At 48.5% G+C, this 16,427-nt stretch overlaps 1 non-coding gene across 1 annotated transcript; it reads right to left on the bottom strand.

Annotated features, from left to right (window-relative positions):
- Nucleotides 1–9,725: 9,725 nt before the first annotated feature.
- trnai-gau (transfer RNA isoleucine (anticodon GAU)) lies at nucleotides 9,726–9,798 on the bottom strand. Its single transcript has one exon. It is a non-coding gene; the product is annotated as a tRNA-Ile (tRNA).
- Nucleotides 9,799–16,427: the final 6,629 nt, after the last annotated feature.

Here is a 16,427-nt window from a genome sequence, read left to right as displayed (position 1 = left end):
CCTGTCAGCACCCGGAGTTTTCCCCTTCTGTAAGCTCTCCATAGCCTCTCAGCTCTTCTACTGTCAAATCCCCCAAAAGTACTTCCCTATCTTCTTCACTCAAAATTTTTTCTAGCTTTGAGGTAAAAAAATGAATTTCTTCATCCTTTACCTCTGTAGAGCTGTACAGTCTTGAGTAGAAGTGTCACGCCCTCTGCAGCCAGAGGGCGGTCCTTCTCTGTCCTGTCCCTAGTTTCTGGTCTGCTGTCCTTCTTGCCCTCTCTTTCCCTTGGGCTATATATTTCCGGGTCTTGCACTCTGTCCTCGCTCAGCACTGACGTTCGGATGTCCTGAGACCCGCCTAGCACCAGGGCGCCCCACGTCCACTCCCTGAGGGCACAGGTTTCTATACGGCATTCCTGAACTCTTTGCACTAATGAGCCCGGGCCTTTTTCCCGTCTCGCCGCTACGCATATGGGTCTTTTTCCGCCCTCCTGCTCCCCACGGTTAGTCCCCTTGGACGTCCGTGACAAGAAGGCCTCGATGCAGGAGAGAATAGCACTCAGCTCTGTACTCTCTCTTCCCTCCTCATCAACTACACTTTCCATGACAGACTTGGAGCCTACCACTTTACTGAAAAAGAAGCGAGTACACTTCTCATTTTCTTCCAAGAACTGACACAGCTTCTTAACAGCACTCCTCGACTACTTTCTTCCGCTATGCTCCGGACATCCTTTTTTAAAAGGGTGATATCCTCGAGCACATCGAAGCCACTGTCTCGTGTAGAGACGCTGCAGCTGCCTCTGTTTCCTGGCTAGCACTCTTCTCCGTCTGGCAGCAGCCTTCCTTCCCTCAGCAATGAAAAAGGCCTTTGTCCTCACCTTCACCTCCTCCCACCACTCTCCTACTGACCTGTACAGACACTGCAAGGACAGCCACTGTGATAGTTTCTCCTTGTAGCGGGATACTACCCCCTCGTTCTCTAGCAGCTTTGTGTTGAGTTTCCAGAGGCCTGGGCCAAAGACAGTCCCGCCCTGGAGTTCCACTCTACACCCTAAAGCCTGATGATCTGAGAAGAAGACAGGCTGAAGAGTGACCCCAACAACTTTCACTCTCTCTGAGACAAAGCAATAGTCAATTCTGATTCCTCCCTGACCATGTATATCCTGCTGTTGTGGGATACATACATCTATATGTGTCTGAGAGTTTAAAGTCTTGAACTAAGTTTTGCAGGGCCAGTGAGCTGGAATCCAATTTTATCAGAGAGCTAGACTGCCTATCTGTGTGCTCTAAGATACAATTAAAATCCCCTCCCACTATCACGTCTGTGCTACATAACAATAGGGGAGAGAGTGCTTTGAGTAGCTCCACCCTTCCTCCCACGTCAGTAGGACAATACACATTGATTAGCCGCAGGTTAACGGTCCCCCATTCCACATCCACACACAGCAACCTGCCATCTATGACCCTCTGAATACTTTTCAATTTGAATGCCCATCCTTTGAAAAGAATGGCCACGCCAGAGGTTCTGTTGTTATTGTCCCCTGACCAATCAGAAGGCCCTTTATCCCACCTATCTTCAAAGCTTTTATACCTCTCTTGATTTACTTCTTTTTCTTTTTCTTCTTACCAATTTCCTGCCAGCCATCCTCTGAATGAGCCTTCATCAGGGTGGCAGCAGTAAAAGCGTTCACGGAGTCCATTTCAAGGAAAGGGGTAGAGGGAGGGGTGGAGGGGTTCCAGCTGTCCCCATCACCATGCTCTCCTTCTTCCTCGCTCAGGGAGAAAACAGAGTCATTTTTCCTTTTCCTCAAGTCCAGCTCCTGGGAGCACTGAGGGAAAAGGGGTGCAGCCGATGCACCAGTCTCCTCTTCCCCCTCACCCACCAGCTGCTGCAGATCCTCCGTGATGGACTGGATGGAGGAGAGGAGGGCATCTGTAGGACTTGCAGAGTCTGAGAAAAGCAGCTCTGCTGAATCCTGGGTATCATCGCTGGACCCGCTCCATCGGGGGGCCCCACACTGGCCCTCGTTCTGAGGAGCAGGAGTGGGGGAGGGGTCCTCGCTGTTCTCGGGGGTTTTCAAACCCTCGTGCTTGTCTGGTGCAGTCTGCGGTTGTGGGGGCGTAGTGGATTTCTCTTCCACCGGCCCCGGAGCCACAGCAAGACTGATCCTGGCTGGAGGCTGAGAGTCTTTGTCCAACAAGGGTTCTTTGTTTGACTTGTTGTTTGCTTTGGCTTTTCGGGCCGGTTTGGCTGAAACAAGCACTGCCTCATCCTTTTTCATTTTGAGTTTATTGGCATAGGCGTGAGGGCAGTTCTTAAAAACGTGTCCTTCCGAGCCACATAAATTGCACTTTGGCAGCATTGAACAGTCAGAGGCTAAATGTCCCTGTTTGCCACAGGTCTTGCGGCATTTCACAGTGCAGGATGATGCCAGGTGTCCCACAGCACCACAGCGCCGACACACCTTTGGTTGTCCCACATAAAAAACATAGCCATTGCAGGCGCCCAGCCGGATTGTAGAGGGCAGGTGCCTAAAGCCTCCATTTACATTGTCCGGTAGCAAGCGAACCTCGAATTACCTTGCTCCTGTTTTTATACCGTCAACATCTCTAACCTCAGTTCCATGGTGGAGGGTGCAGTACTGGTTAAGCCAGGCGTGAATGTCCTCTGTCATTGCCAGTTCCGAGAACATAACAACATGCACCGTTTTCCTCTCTCTCTGTGTTAGAGGCTCCAAGTTGATCTTCTCAAGGGTAGGAACTTTCCCTCTTTTTGCCTCAAACACATCCACACATTGTTCAAACAGAGAATAGGTAGCAAAAACAACCTAAAATGCTTTCTGACCTGGGAGAGCGACGATGAAATCCAAGTGCCGAGGTTCAAAGCCAAGTTCCTTCTGCAACACTTTTCTGCTGAACTGCATACGATCCATGAAGAGGTCATCCAAAAGCTCAAAACGCACAGCATTCTTGCGGGATCCAAATGTTGCCATTTCGTGAACTGCAAAACAAACACTGCTTCCAAAAAACAAGAAAACAATCCAACTACTCCACCTACAGGCTGATCAAGGTATCTCCCCTGCCAGATAAGTATGAGCTGTACAAGCCCCTGCAAGCGGCCCGCACCCACAGCACAAAGCGCGCAGCCTAGGCCAGCTCCTCGCCCCGCACACCACCGCCTCCTGCTGGGCCCACTCTTTCGCACACTCACACGCCACACTAACACTCAAAAGGGTGGGCAAAACGAGAAAACGAGCGCGCCGTTTCCTACACATCTGCAGTCGCCATTGCGCATTCGCAGCATGTCCCGGGATGCAATTCAGCCTCATTTGCATAACACCAGACCGGCAGATCGCTACGCAAGCTCGCATCGTGCGCCTGCCACGCAGCGAACAAACACCGGAGCCTTTTCAGCAGTTTCCAAAAAACGGGCCTGCTCGCCTGCCCACAAGGCTCCGTCTCTTACCCGCTCTCCAGAGCCTGCTGCCTTCTGTGCTGTTCTCTCGGCCCCGCTGCAGTGCGGGGAGAAAGTTTCCACGCTCCGCCGCAGGGAAGGCTCGCTCCGTGCGCACACGTCCTTTCAATGCCAGTTCAACAAGTGCTCCGCATTAGCAGCGTCAGGGCTCCGGCATGTCGCACCTCACCTCACCTCGCACAGCCCCCTCTTCGAATGTCTGGCGCTGGGCATGCCCCGCTCTCCTCCACCTTATCTTATCGCGTGTGACCACCGACAATGGCCACAATGTCGGGGAATGGCACCTGTAAAGTGTTAATTGGGGCACAGGAACAGCCCGTCTCGTCTTGGGGGCCGGCTTCAAAGACAATAAAGCAAACACAGCGGGGCGGGGGAAGAAGACGACACGACACATGCAGGTACATTCAGCTCCGGTGGGAACGAGTCATTTGTCGGTCTTTTCAAGTGCTGGGAGCCGAGTAATCCTTCGCTTGTATTGTTTCTCCCCGGTGACTAGATCTCACCCTGCGACTCTCGACTGGGCTCACCCACGGCAGCCCAGCAGGTGTAAGCCTAGCCGGCACCCGGATGGGAGATTCCCCCCGGAAAAGCTCAGGTTGCTGCTGCTCCTGAAAGAGGTGTGACTGGGACCAGTAGGGAGCGCTCACCCTGCGGTCTGTGTGGCTTTCTTATGCCCCAGCATCCTGATGGCGACACTCTGCTGCGCAAACAGGCGCTGTCCTTCGGGGAAGGCGGAAAACTGAGGTCCTGACCCTCCTTGTGTCAGTGTCTCAGGGAGAGGATGGGCACTGTGAGACTGACAGGGCTGTCTGGGAGAAGCTCCTCCTACAGGTCTAGGCACATAAGAGCTTCACCAACAGAGTCACACAGCGAATGTGATAACCGCTACACTACGGAAACATGCAGGGGCTGCTGCTGGTGTCTTGCTTGCGTTTCGGGCTGAGAAAGGGAACGATGGGAACTCGTGCCCAGTGGCCCAGCGCTGAGCTTCGCCAATGCTATTCAGCTGCTTCCAGTATCTTTGTTGGAGTGCGCTGATTGACCGTGCTCTCACACCAGAGCCCAGCATGCCTGTCATGGATGGAGCAGGAAAGGCGGCCCCACATTCTACAGCCCTCTCCACACAATCGACGAAATCGGGCTACTGAAGTGGAGAATATCTCCTCTGCAGAAAGTGCAAATATCGTCTTGAAGAGTATAAATCCTATTGCCGAAAGTCAACACTGTTTACAAGAGTCACCCCTCCCACCTCCTGCAGGTTTCCGAGCTGCAGCGATGATCAGTTCGGCTCACAAGCGAGAGGTCCTCGCTTGAAAACATGCGCCCCCTCTTCTCGTATGTTTTGCACATGATCGAGTGGTTTAAATGCGGCTCCTTCGTACATGGTGCTGATCTTTTGGAAAGCAGGAGGCAAAATTGAAAACTTCCCTTACCAGAAGTTGAACCCAGGCCACCTGGGTGAAAATCAGGAATCATAACCACTAGACCATATGAGAGAGTAGAGCCATGCTGTGCCGTGTGTCATGTAAGCAAACTGTAATTGCTGCCTTCATGACCTGCTTGATGGAGAAAACACACAAGAGAGTTGGCACTCAGAGTGTCGAAGGGTCGATGTATACTAGGGCTCAGTTGAAATGCAGCGTCAGGACTTTTCGGACTAGTGTCACACAAAGAGAGCACATCCTTTCCTACTGGTTGTGTCTGTCTCAGTAACTCGCTATGATCGTATAGTACTCAGTATTTTGTGTTGTGGCCGCAACAACCCCCGTTCGAATTCGCGTCCTGGCAGAATAGGAGTACTGCCTGACTGGATCGTTGATGAACGACAGAGGCCACTCCGACCTCTTCTCGGTTTTCTTCAATGACTTACTAAGGATCTTCTTCACATTCGCCCATGCAGGGGAAGCCAGTTACTGTACACCAAAGCAAATGCAGGAAAGTGCAATTCAAGGAGAGACCAGGAGGGACTTGTTTACACCGAGAGTGGTCGGAGAATGGAACAATGCGCCCAGCCCTGTTGCTGGAGCCGATTCTTGATGAGATCTTAGGCTCACTAAGAGGCCCCCGCTGGATGCTAGTCTTTCTGTTGTTCTCGCAGGTCCTGCGCTGCTTTTCAGCCGACAGAGCTCGTCTTTCTCTGTCGGCACAGCCCAATTGCAAATGATCGGCTCCGCGTACAGAAGGAACGTGCGTTTGGTACAAGAGTGCATGAAGGCACCGGAAATACATTGGGAACAAATGACCGGTGGCTCAAGTCCTCTGTGAAGTACAGGAGCGTGCAAGAAGAGGCTGTTTCCACCCGGTCTCGAACGGGGGACTTTTCAGGTGTTAGGTTGACGTGACAGCCGTTACACTACAGAAACCTGCAGGGATTGCTGCTGGTGTCTCGCTTGCATTTCAGGCTGAGAAAGGGAAGCGTCACTTTAGGAAGGGGGCGCTGGAAAGAGGAACAAAGGGCACGATGAAACAGAACACCGAAACCCAGGATTGAACCAGGGACCTTAAAATCTTCAATCTAATGCTCTCCCAACTGAGCCATATCAGCGGTGCACAGAGCCCACAGCCACCTGCTCCAGCCTTCCTGTGTTGCGGCATGAGCGCACCAAGAGGAGCGGGAGAGTGTTGCAGGAACGTCACTCAGAAGGAAAGCCACCCAGCTGCACCCTCTGAGCTCTGTCCAGCGCATCTTCATCACATGGACTCCTGCCTGCGACGGGCAGGAAACAATTAGCAATAACAGAACAACACCCCACGAGTGTCTCATGACCACACCTTAGGTTGTGACACATGTAGTTGTGAGGGGTTGCCGGGCCACTTTGGACCAGACCTTGGGCGGAGGGGGGGCGGGAAAGCAGACAAAGAGGTGGCACCTTAAGATCTGCATGATCACAGCTCTCCGACGCCCCAGGCGTCCGCTAGATAAGCTACTGGACACACCCGCCCCTCCTCACACAGACCGTGGAAAAGCCCCCGAGTGGGAGGGCTCTCTCTTCCTTCCAGGAGCCCTTGGACACGATGCACAGACAGAGCAACGGGAGCCACCGCCTGCGACACGGCTCCAGCCAGGACTCCACTCCGCAGGAGCCGCAGAGCAGAGGAGATGAGGGTAGCTTAGCTCCTATGCAGAGACTCGAGCTGTTGTTGCTGTGGATGCTGTCTTTTCTTTTCTCAGGGTAGGAGTGAATGTTGAGTTGCCCTTAGAAATGAAGCAGAACACTTCAACAGTACTGGTGTGTGTATGTGTGAGCGCGCCCTGGTGATTCTGGGAGACAGATCGAACCTGGGCTAAAAGAGAGGGGGCTTAGCTCTCTTCCATTTGCTAGTTCAAAGTTGTACAACCCATTTGTATCTGCCAGGCGGCGCAGTCGTTGTGCACAAAGAACGCTTTGAAAAGCATCAAAAGCAAGTCATTCAGAGTTGGTCGTTTGTGTTTTCGAAATGCTGAATTGCTGCGAAATGCTGAAATGATCTCACGGCTCCTCGGTTGTCATTTCTGCTCCATAAAGGAATCACAGCACGCGTCGGCTTCCAGCATGGTGGGTCGGGACACGATGCCGAGGGTCGACAACCCCGATGTCTTCCTCGTTTGTATAGTGGGGAGTATTTCTGCCCCTCACGCAGGAGGATGGTGTTCGATTCCCCGACGGGGAGTCACTCTTCTTCTACCTCCTTAGAGAAAGGACTGCCTTTCACTTCTCTGTGTCTTCTTTCACAGCGCCGTGCACCTTTTCATTGCTCTCACTTTCAGAGCCTCTGCACGGCACACGACTCGACATAAGGATGTGCATTGAAGTGAAAGCAGGAAGCGCTGCGACATGCACTGTGCAGATCCCGCTACACTAAGAGGTGAGTGGGTCTGTTTGATCACAGCGCTAGGCGAATCCCCAAACAGTCTGCGTGGCAACAAAAGAAGCCGATCTGTTTCGAACCGGGGACCTTTTCCGCCCCGCCGTGCGTCTCGGTAACTCGCCGTGATCGTATAGTGGTCAGTACTTTGCGTTGTGGCTGCAACAACCCCGGTCCAACTCCGGGTCCCGGCAGAATAGGGGCATCTACTTTTCCTACATACACGAATGAAGGCGAAAAAAGGCCAATTGATGTGCGCTTTGCAGAGGAGTACTGACTGACTGGATGGTTGATGAATGACAGAGGCCACTCCGACCTCTTCTCTGTTTTCTTCAATGACTTACTAAGGAACTTCATCACATTCGCCCATGCAGGGGAAGCCAGCTACACCAAAGCAAACGCAGGAAAGTGCATTTCAAGCAGAGACCAGGGACCTGTTTACACCGAGAGTGGTCGGAGTATGGAAAAATGCGCCCAGCCCTGTTGCTGGAGCCGATTCTTGATGAGCTCTTGGGCTCACTAAGAGGCCCCCGCTGGATGCTAATCTTTCTGTTGTTCTTGCAGGTCCTGCGCTGCTTTTCAGCCGACAGAGCTCGTCCTGGTCTGTCGTGTAGCGGCGAGGCTTATTAATAAGAAAGAATTAAGTGTTCTGAGCTTTCCCAAATGAGGCCTCATTTCTCTGTTCATCTCTGTGGTGCAGCCACGGAGAGACTATTCATGCAGGCTGATTTAAGATTCCTTTGATAAGAGACAGCTCCCAAAGTGGGATGCACTTAGCTAAGCCTGGCTATCATGATCAATGGTCATCCATTGGCGCCTATCTGTCTAGGGAGTGCCAGATGGACATCTGGACTGCATTCCTAAGTGTCAGGAGTAAGTGACTCATATCTCACCTTGATCAATCAATCAGGGACTGGTAGGGTCGAGTAACCCACGTGGGACTCTGATGCCCATGGAACTTTCAGCCAATCAACGAGCTGAAGTTCCTCCAGGAAAAAACAGGCAACACAGAGAGCCTGAGAGATTCAGTAAGATTCAGTAGAGAATTCAGTGGACTTTTCTAAAGGGAATTCAAAGGAGAATTCCAGGGCAGGACGGCCCAGGAGCAGAAGGCTCCAAAGGGCAGGACATTCTCGCAGCGCGCCTCCTGACCATCCTGAGACTCAGCCCGGACAACCACGGAACGGCCAGTGTGTCCGAGTGCCAGAACTTTCCTTTGTTCTAAGAGTCTAGAGCTGAGGTTGCCAGAGAGTAACCAGAGGATTCACCCGAGGTTAGCACCTGCAGCAAGCCTCGTGAACAGGTCGGAACTGTGGACAGCCGAATCACTATTCAGAACCAGCTCTTCATCAGGAACGAACCAGTCCTCTTCCTGACTTGCTGGGACCCACAGTCATCTTTTCTCCTGTGCACAAACTTTGCTAGTTAAAGCCAACACTAACTAGCCGGTCAGTGAGCATCAGCAGCGCACCGTCGCAAGCCGCACAGCACAGCCTGGCACCGAGCCAGAGAGCGCGGATTGGACAGCAACAGCCTGCAACTGTTTCTTTGTGCCCGCAGGAGATCTGAATCCCCAGAGATTGGATGAGTATTCAACTTCACTGCATTACAGCTCGAGAATTCAATTGTTATCCCAACCAGTTGATATCAATTTAATTCCTAAGAGTTATGTACTTGTTTGAGTATCTAATGTAGAAGTTATAACCAAGTTCATTTATGAAACGGTCTAAATGAATGATATACTGAACGTATGTCCTCTTGATATGTGTAACACTTCGTAACTGACTGAATATATACCTTTTGTATTCTGATAGCCCTCTCGATACGATCTGTTAGTTTTACATGCATATTCTATGTATTAATAAATGTATCCTCGTGTATTAGTACCTGTGTGTGTGCGTTGTTTGAGTTATATCGCATGGTTGGATTCTATCAAAAGAATCATTTTGTGATTTACTGCTACAATTAATAATTGTCTCAGTAAATGCCCAAACCCTACAGAACTGGTGCCTTTAGAGAGCCACTACATTTACATTTTGGCTATGGCAACGTTACATATTTGGCGTCCCTGGGCCAGCTATGATTACAGTCGGCACAGCCCAATTGCAAATGATCGGCTCCGCGTACAGAAGGTAACGTGCGTTTGGTAGAAGAGTGCATGAAGGCACCGGAAATACATTGGGAACAAATGACCGGTCGCTCAAGACCTCTGTGAAGTACAGAAGCGTGCAAAACGAGGCTGTTTCCACCTGGTCTCGAACCAGGGACTTATCAGATGTGAGACGAACGTAATAACAGCTACACTATGGAAACCTGCAGGGGTTGCTGCTGGTGTCTTGCTTGCGTTTCGGGCTGAGAAAGGGAAGCGTCACTTTAGGCAGGGGGCGCTGGAGAGAGGAACAAAGGGCACGATGAAACAAAACACCGAAACCCGGGATCAAACCAGGGACCTTTACATCATCAGTCTAACACTCTCCCAACTGAACTATTTCAGTAGTGCGCCAAGCCCACAGCCACCTGCTCCAGCCTTCCTGTGTTGCGGTATTAGCGCACCAAGAGGAGTGGGAGAGTGTTGCAGGAATGTCACTCAGAAGGAAAGCCACCCAGCTGCGCCCTCTGAGCTCTGTCCAGCGCATCTTCCTCGCATGGACTCCTGCCTGCGATAGGCAGGAAACAATTAGCAAGAAAAGAACAACACCCCACGGGTGTCTCATGACCACACCTTAGGTTGTGACAAGTGGAGGTGTGAGGGGTTGCCGGGCTAGAGTGGACCAGAGCTTGGGCGAGGGGGGGCGGGAAAGCAGACAATGAGGTGACACTTCAAAGTCTGCACGATCACAGCTCTCCGCCGCCCCAGGCTTCCGCTTGATAAGCTACTGGATACACCTGCCCCTCCTCACACAGACCGTGGAAAACCCCTGAGTGGCAGGGCTCTCTCTTCCTCCCAGGAGCCCTTGGACACGACGCACAGACAGAGCAACGGGAGCCACCGCCTGCGACACGGCTCCAGGCAGGACTCCACTCCGCAGGAGCTGCAGAGCAGAGCAGAGCAGAACAGAGGAGATGGGGGCAGCTTAGCTCCTATGCAGAGACTCGAGCTGTTGTTGCTGTGGACGCTGTCTTTTCTTTTCTCGGGGTAAGAGTGAATGTTGAGTTGCCCTTAGAAATGAAGCAGAACACTTCAACAGTACTGGTGTGTGTGTGTGAGCGCGCCCTGGTGATTCTGGGAGACAGATCGAACCTGGGCTAAAAGAGAGGGGGCTTAGCCCTCCTCCATTTGCTAGTTCAAAGTTGTACAACCCATTTGTATCTGCTAGGCGGCGCAGTCGTCGTGCACAAAGAACGCTTTGACAAGCTTCAAAAGCAAGTCATTCCGAGTTGGTTGTTTGTGTTTTCGAAATGCTGAATTGCTGCGAAATGCTGAATTGATTTCGCGGCTCCTCGGTTGTCATTTCTGCTCCGTAAAGGAATTAGAGCACGCGTCGGCTTCCAGCACGGTGGGTCGGGACACGATGCCGAGGGTCGACAACCCCGATGTCTTCCTCGTTTGTATAGTGGGGAGTATTTCTGCCCGTCACGCAGGAGGATAGTGTTCGATTCCCCGACGGGGAGTCACTCTTCTTCTACCTCCTTAGAGAAAGGACTGCCTTTCACTTCTCTGTGTCTTCTTTCACAGCGCCGTGCACCTTTTCATTGCTCTCACTTTCAGAGCCTCTGCACGGCACACGACTCGACATAAGGACGCGCATTGAAGTGAAAGCAGGAAGCGCTCACAAGTGACTCTGGACCTCAACACCTGTTGATGGGTCACCTTTGTCAGACACAGCAGTGGAGCCCAAGCCCACCTATACACATACTCACACACACTGACAGATATATGCACATACACTCACACATTATCACACACTGAAAGACCCACATCCAAATATTCACACACAGACACTACACACACTCACAGACACACACATAGACACTACGAATACTTATAGACACACATCCACAAACTCACAAACACACACTCACACACTGACAGACACCACACACTCCTCACACACAAACAGACACATACACTCATAACTACAAATACACTATAAATAACACTAATACAAATACCACTAATATTGCAACAGTAACACTATCACTAAGACTTACACTATCATCCTAACACTGACACAAAATACTACTACACTAATAATACTAATAATAACAGTAATGCTATCACTAAAACTAACATGACTACTAGTGTAAATAATCTAACCTTATCTCTGTAATTATCACTAATATTAACAGGAATACTAGCATTAAAACAATCAATAGCACTATCATCATTAATATTCACATGAAAACTATCATTAATATTAAAACTACCGATTATACTCACACTAAATTTAACATGAAGACACTAAGATTAGTATTAGGTGCTGTCTGTGACGTCACACCGCTCTTTGTGACGAAGGCGAGACACCTAGCCGTGGACAGTTACGTGGCGCCTGTTGCTGTGGTTACCATACTGATGATTTGTAAACAGTGGAAAAATGCATTTAAACTATTACCTACACAAATTTATCAACTTGGAACATAATTTTTAAGCTCTAGCATACAATGCCTAAACAATCATTTGGATAATAATTCTTTAATTTCAGATTGAACATTATTTACACTAAAGGCACTATGGTCGTGCACCTTTTCATTGCTCTCGCTTTCAGAGCCTCCGCACGGCACACGACACGACATCAGGAAGCACATTGAAGTGAAAGCAGGAAGCGCTGCTATATGCACTGTGCAGATCCCACCACACTAAGAGGTGAGTGGGTCTGTTCGATCACAGCGCTAGGTGAATCCCCAATCCCCTTTTGTGCGTGGCTACACGACACTATGGAAACCCTTACGATAAGATCTGTTAGGTTTACATGCATATTCTATATATTAATAAATGTATCCTTGTGTATTAGTACCTGTGTGTGCGTTGTTTGAGTTATATCGCATGGTTGGATTCCAAGACCATTTAAAGAATCAATTTTGTGATTTAATGCCACAAAAATAATTGTCCCAGTAAATGCTCAAACCCCTACAGAACTGGTGCCTCGTGAGAGCACACTACAACAGTGTGTTATTCCCTGCCCCAGCCAGTGGAACAGACAGTGAGCCTGTCTCTCAATAATAATAATACAGTGTGTGATCTCCTGTCCCAGCCTGGGAAAAAGTGAGTCAGCCTCTCAATAATTACAATACAGTCTGATCTACTGTCCCAGCCTGAGGAACACACAGTGAGCCTATATCTCAATAATAATAATAATACAGTGCGTGTTCTCCTGTACTAGCCTGAGGAACAAACAGCGAGCCTATTTCTAAATAATAATAATACAGTGTGTGACCTCCTGTCCCACCTTGGGGAACATTGAAACAGACTCACAATAATAATAATACAGTGTGATCTCATGTCTCAGCCTGAAGAACAGTGAGCTTGTCTATCAATAATAATAATACAGTATGATCTCCTGTCCCAGCCTGAGTAACAGACAGTGAGCCTGTCTCTCAATAATAATAATAATAATAATAATAATATAGTGTGTAACTTCCTGTCCCAGCCTGAGGAACAGCAAGCCTGTCTTTCAGTAATAATAATACAGCGTGTGATCTCCCGTCCCAGTCTGAGGAACAGTGAGCTTGTCTCTCAACAATAATAATACAGTGTGTGATCTCCTGTCTTAGCCTGAGGAACAGACAGTGAACCTGTCTCTCAATAATAATAGCCTAGTGTGGAATGTCCTGTCCTAGTCTGAAGAACAAACAGTGATCATGCCTCTCAATAATAATAGAACAGTGTGTGATCTCCAGTCCCAGCAAGAGGAACAGACAGTGAGTCTGTATCTCAATACTAATAATACAGTGTGTGATCTCCTGTCCCAGCCTGGGGAACACTGAGGCTGTCTCTCAAAACTAATAATACAGTGTGTGAATCCTGCCCTAGCCTGAGGAACAGACAGTGAGCCTGTCTCTCAATAATAATAATACAGTGTGTGATTTCCTCTCCCAGCCTGGGGAACAGTGAGCCAGATAGTCAATAATAATAATACAGTGTGTGATCTCGTGTCCCAGCCTGGGAAACAGTGAGTCAGACTCTCAATAATTATAATACAGTGTGATCTACTGTCCCAGCCTGAGGAACAGACAGTGAGCCAGTATCTCAATAATAATAATACAGTGCATAATCTCCTGTACTAGCCTGAGGAACAGACAGTGAGCCTGTCTCTCAATAATAATAATACAGTGTGTGACCTCCTGTCCCAGCCTGGGGAACATTGAGCCAGACTCTCAATAATAATAATACAGTGTGATCTACTGACCCAGCCTCAGGAACAGTAAGCTTGTCTCTCAAGAATTATAATAAAGTGTGATCTCCTGTCCAAGCCTGAGGAACAGAGGGCCTGTCTCTCAATAATAATAATACAGTTTGTGATTTCCTGTCCCAGCCTGGGGAACAGTGAGCCAGACTCTCAATAATAATAATACAGTGTGATCTACTGTCCCAGCCTGAGGAAAAGACAGTGAGCCTGTATCTCAATAATAATAATACAGTGCGTGATCTCCTGTACTAGCCTGAGGAACAGACAGCGAGCCTGTCTCTCAATAATAATAATACAGTGTGTGACCTCCTGTCCCAGCTTGTGGAACAGTAAGCTAGACTCTAAGCAATAATAATACAGTGTGATCTACTTCCCAGCCTGAGGAACAGTGAGCCTGTCTCTCAATAATAATAATACAGTGTTTGATTTCCTGTCCCAGCCTGAGGAACAGACAGTGAGCCTGTCTCTCAATAATAATAATACAGTGTGTGACCTCCTGTCCCAGCCTGAGGAACAGTGAGCCTGTCTCTCAATAATAATAATACAGTGTGTCATCTCCTGTCCCAGCCTGAGGAACAGTGAGCTTGTCTCTCAATAATAATACAGTGTGATCTACTGTCGCAGCCTGAGGAACAGTGAGCCTGTCTCTCAATAATAATAATACAGTGTTTGATCTCCTGTCCTAGTCTGAGGAACAAACCGTGAGCATGTCTCTCAATAATAATAGAAAAGTGTGTGATCTCCTGTTCCAGCCTGAGGAACAGACAGTGAGCATGTCTCTCAACAATAATATGAATAAACTGTGTGATCTCCTGTCCCAGCCTGAGGAACAGACAGTGAGCCTGTCTCTCAATAATAATACAGTGTGTGACCTCCTGTCCCAACCTGAGGAAAAGACAGGAGTGAGCAGTCAGGTAAGAGCAAGTCTCTCGATAATAATAATACAGTTTGTGATCTCCTGTCCCAGCCTGAGGAACAGACAGTGAGCCTGTCTCTCAAAAATAATAATACAGAGTGTGATCTACTGTCCCAGCCTGAGGAACAGTGAGCTTGTCTCTCAATAATAATAATACAGTGTGTCATCTCCTGTCCCAGCCTGGGAAACAATGAGGCTCTCTCAATACTAATAATACAGTGTGTGGTATCCTACCCCAGCCTGAGGAACAGGGGCCCTTTCTCTCAATAATAATCATACAGTGTGATCTCCTGTCCAAGCCTGAGGAATAGACAATGAGCCTGTCTCTCAATATTAATAATAATAATACAGTGTGTGACCTCCTGTCCCAGCTTGAGGAAGAGACACTGAGCCTGCCTCTCAATAACAATAATACAGTGTGTGATCTCCTTTCTTAGCCTGAGGAACAGACAGTGATCCTGTCTCTCAATAATAATAATAATAATAATAATAATAATAATAATAATAATAATAATAATAATAATAATACAGTGCGTGATTTCCTGTCCCAGCCTGAGGAACAGACTGTGAGCCTGTCTCTCAATAATAATAATACAGTGTGTGACCTCCTGTCCCAGCCTGAGGAACAGTGAGGCTGTCTCTCAATAATAATACAGTCTGATCTCCTGTCCCAGCCTGAGGAACAGTGAGCCTGTCTCTAAATAATAATAATACAGTATGTGATTTCCTGTCCCAGCCTGAGGAACAGTGAGCCTGTCTCTAAATAATAATAATACAGTATGTGATTTCCTGTCCCAGCCTGAGGAACCCTGAGCCTGTCTCTAAATAATAATAATACAGTATGTGATTTCCTGTCTTAGCCTGCGGAACAGACAGTGAGCCTGTCTCTGAATAATAATAATAATAATAATAATAATAATAATAATAATAATAATACAGCGTGTGATCTCCTGTCCCAGCCTGAGGAACAGACAGTGAGTCTGTCTCTCAATAATAATAATACAGTGTGTGATTTCCTCTCCCAGCCTGGGGAACAGTGAACCTTTCTCTCAATAATTATAATCCAGTGTGGAATGTCCTGTCCCAGCAAGAGGAACAGACTGTGAGCCCGTCTCACAATAAAAATAATACAGAGTGTGATCTAGTGTCCCAGCCTGAGGAACAGTGAGCTTGTCTCTCAATAATAATAATACAGTGTGTGACCTCGTGTCCCAGCTTGTGGAACAGTAAGCTAGACTCTAAGCAATAATAATACAGTGTGATCTACTTCCCAGCCTGAGGAACAGTGAGCCTGTCTCTCAATAATAATAATACAGTGTGTGACCTCCTGTCAAAGCCTGAGGAACAGTGAGCCTATCTCTCAATAATAATAATACCGTGTGTCATCTCCTGTCCCAGCCTGAGGAACAGTGAGCTTGTCTCTCAATAATAATACAGTGTGATCTCCTGTCGCAGCCTGAGGAACAGTGAGCCTGTCTCTCAATAATAATAATACAGTGTTTGATCTCCTGTCCTAGTCTGAGGAACAAACCGTGAGCATGTCTCTCAATGATAATAGAAAAGTGTGTGATCTCCTGTTCCAGCCTGAGGAACAGACATTGAGCTTGTATCTCAGTAATAATAATACGGTGTGTCATTTCCTGCCCCAGCCAGAAAAGCAGACAGTGAGCATGTCTCTCAACAATAATATGAATAAACTGTGTGATCTCCTGTCCCAGCCTGAGGAACAGACAGTGAGCCTGTCTCTCAATAATAATACAGTGTGACCTCCTGTCCCAACCTGAGGAACAGACAGGAGTGAGCAGTCAGGTAAGAGCAAGTCTCTCGATAATAATAATACAGAGTGTGATCTACTGTCCCA

This window comes from Lepisosteus oculatus, chromosome 14 (assembly GCF_040954835.1).
Source record: "Lepisosteus oculatus isolate fLepOcu1 chromosome 14, fLepOcu1.hap2, whole genome shotgun sequence".
In the NCBI taxonomy this organism is placed as follows: domain Eukaryota; kingdom Metazoa; phylum Chordata; class Actinopteri; order Semionotiformes; family Lepisosteidae; genus Lepisosteus; species Lepisosteus oculatus.
Note: the sequence above shows the minus strand (reverse complement) of the source record. Positions and strands in the feature narration are given on the sequence as shown.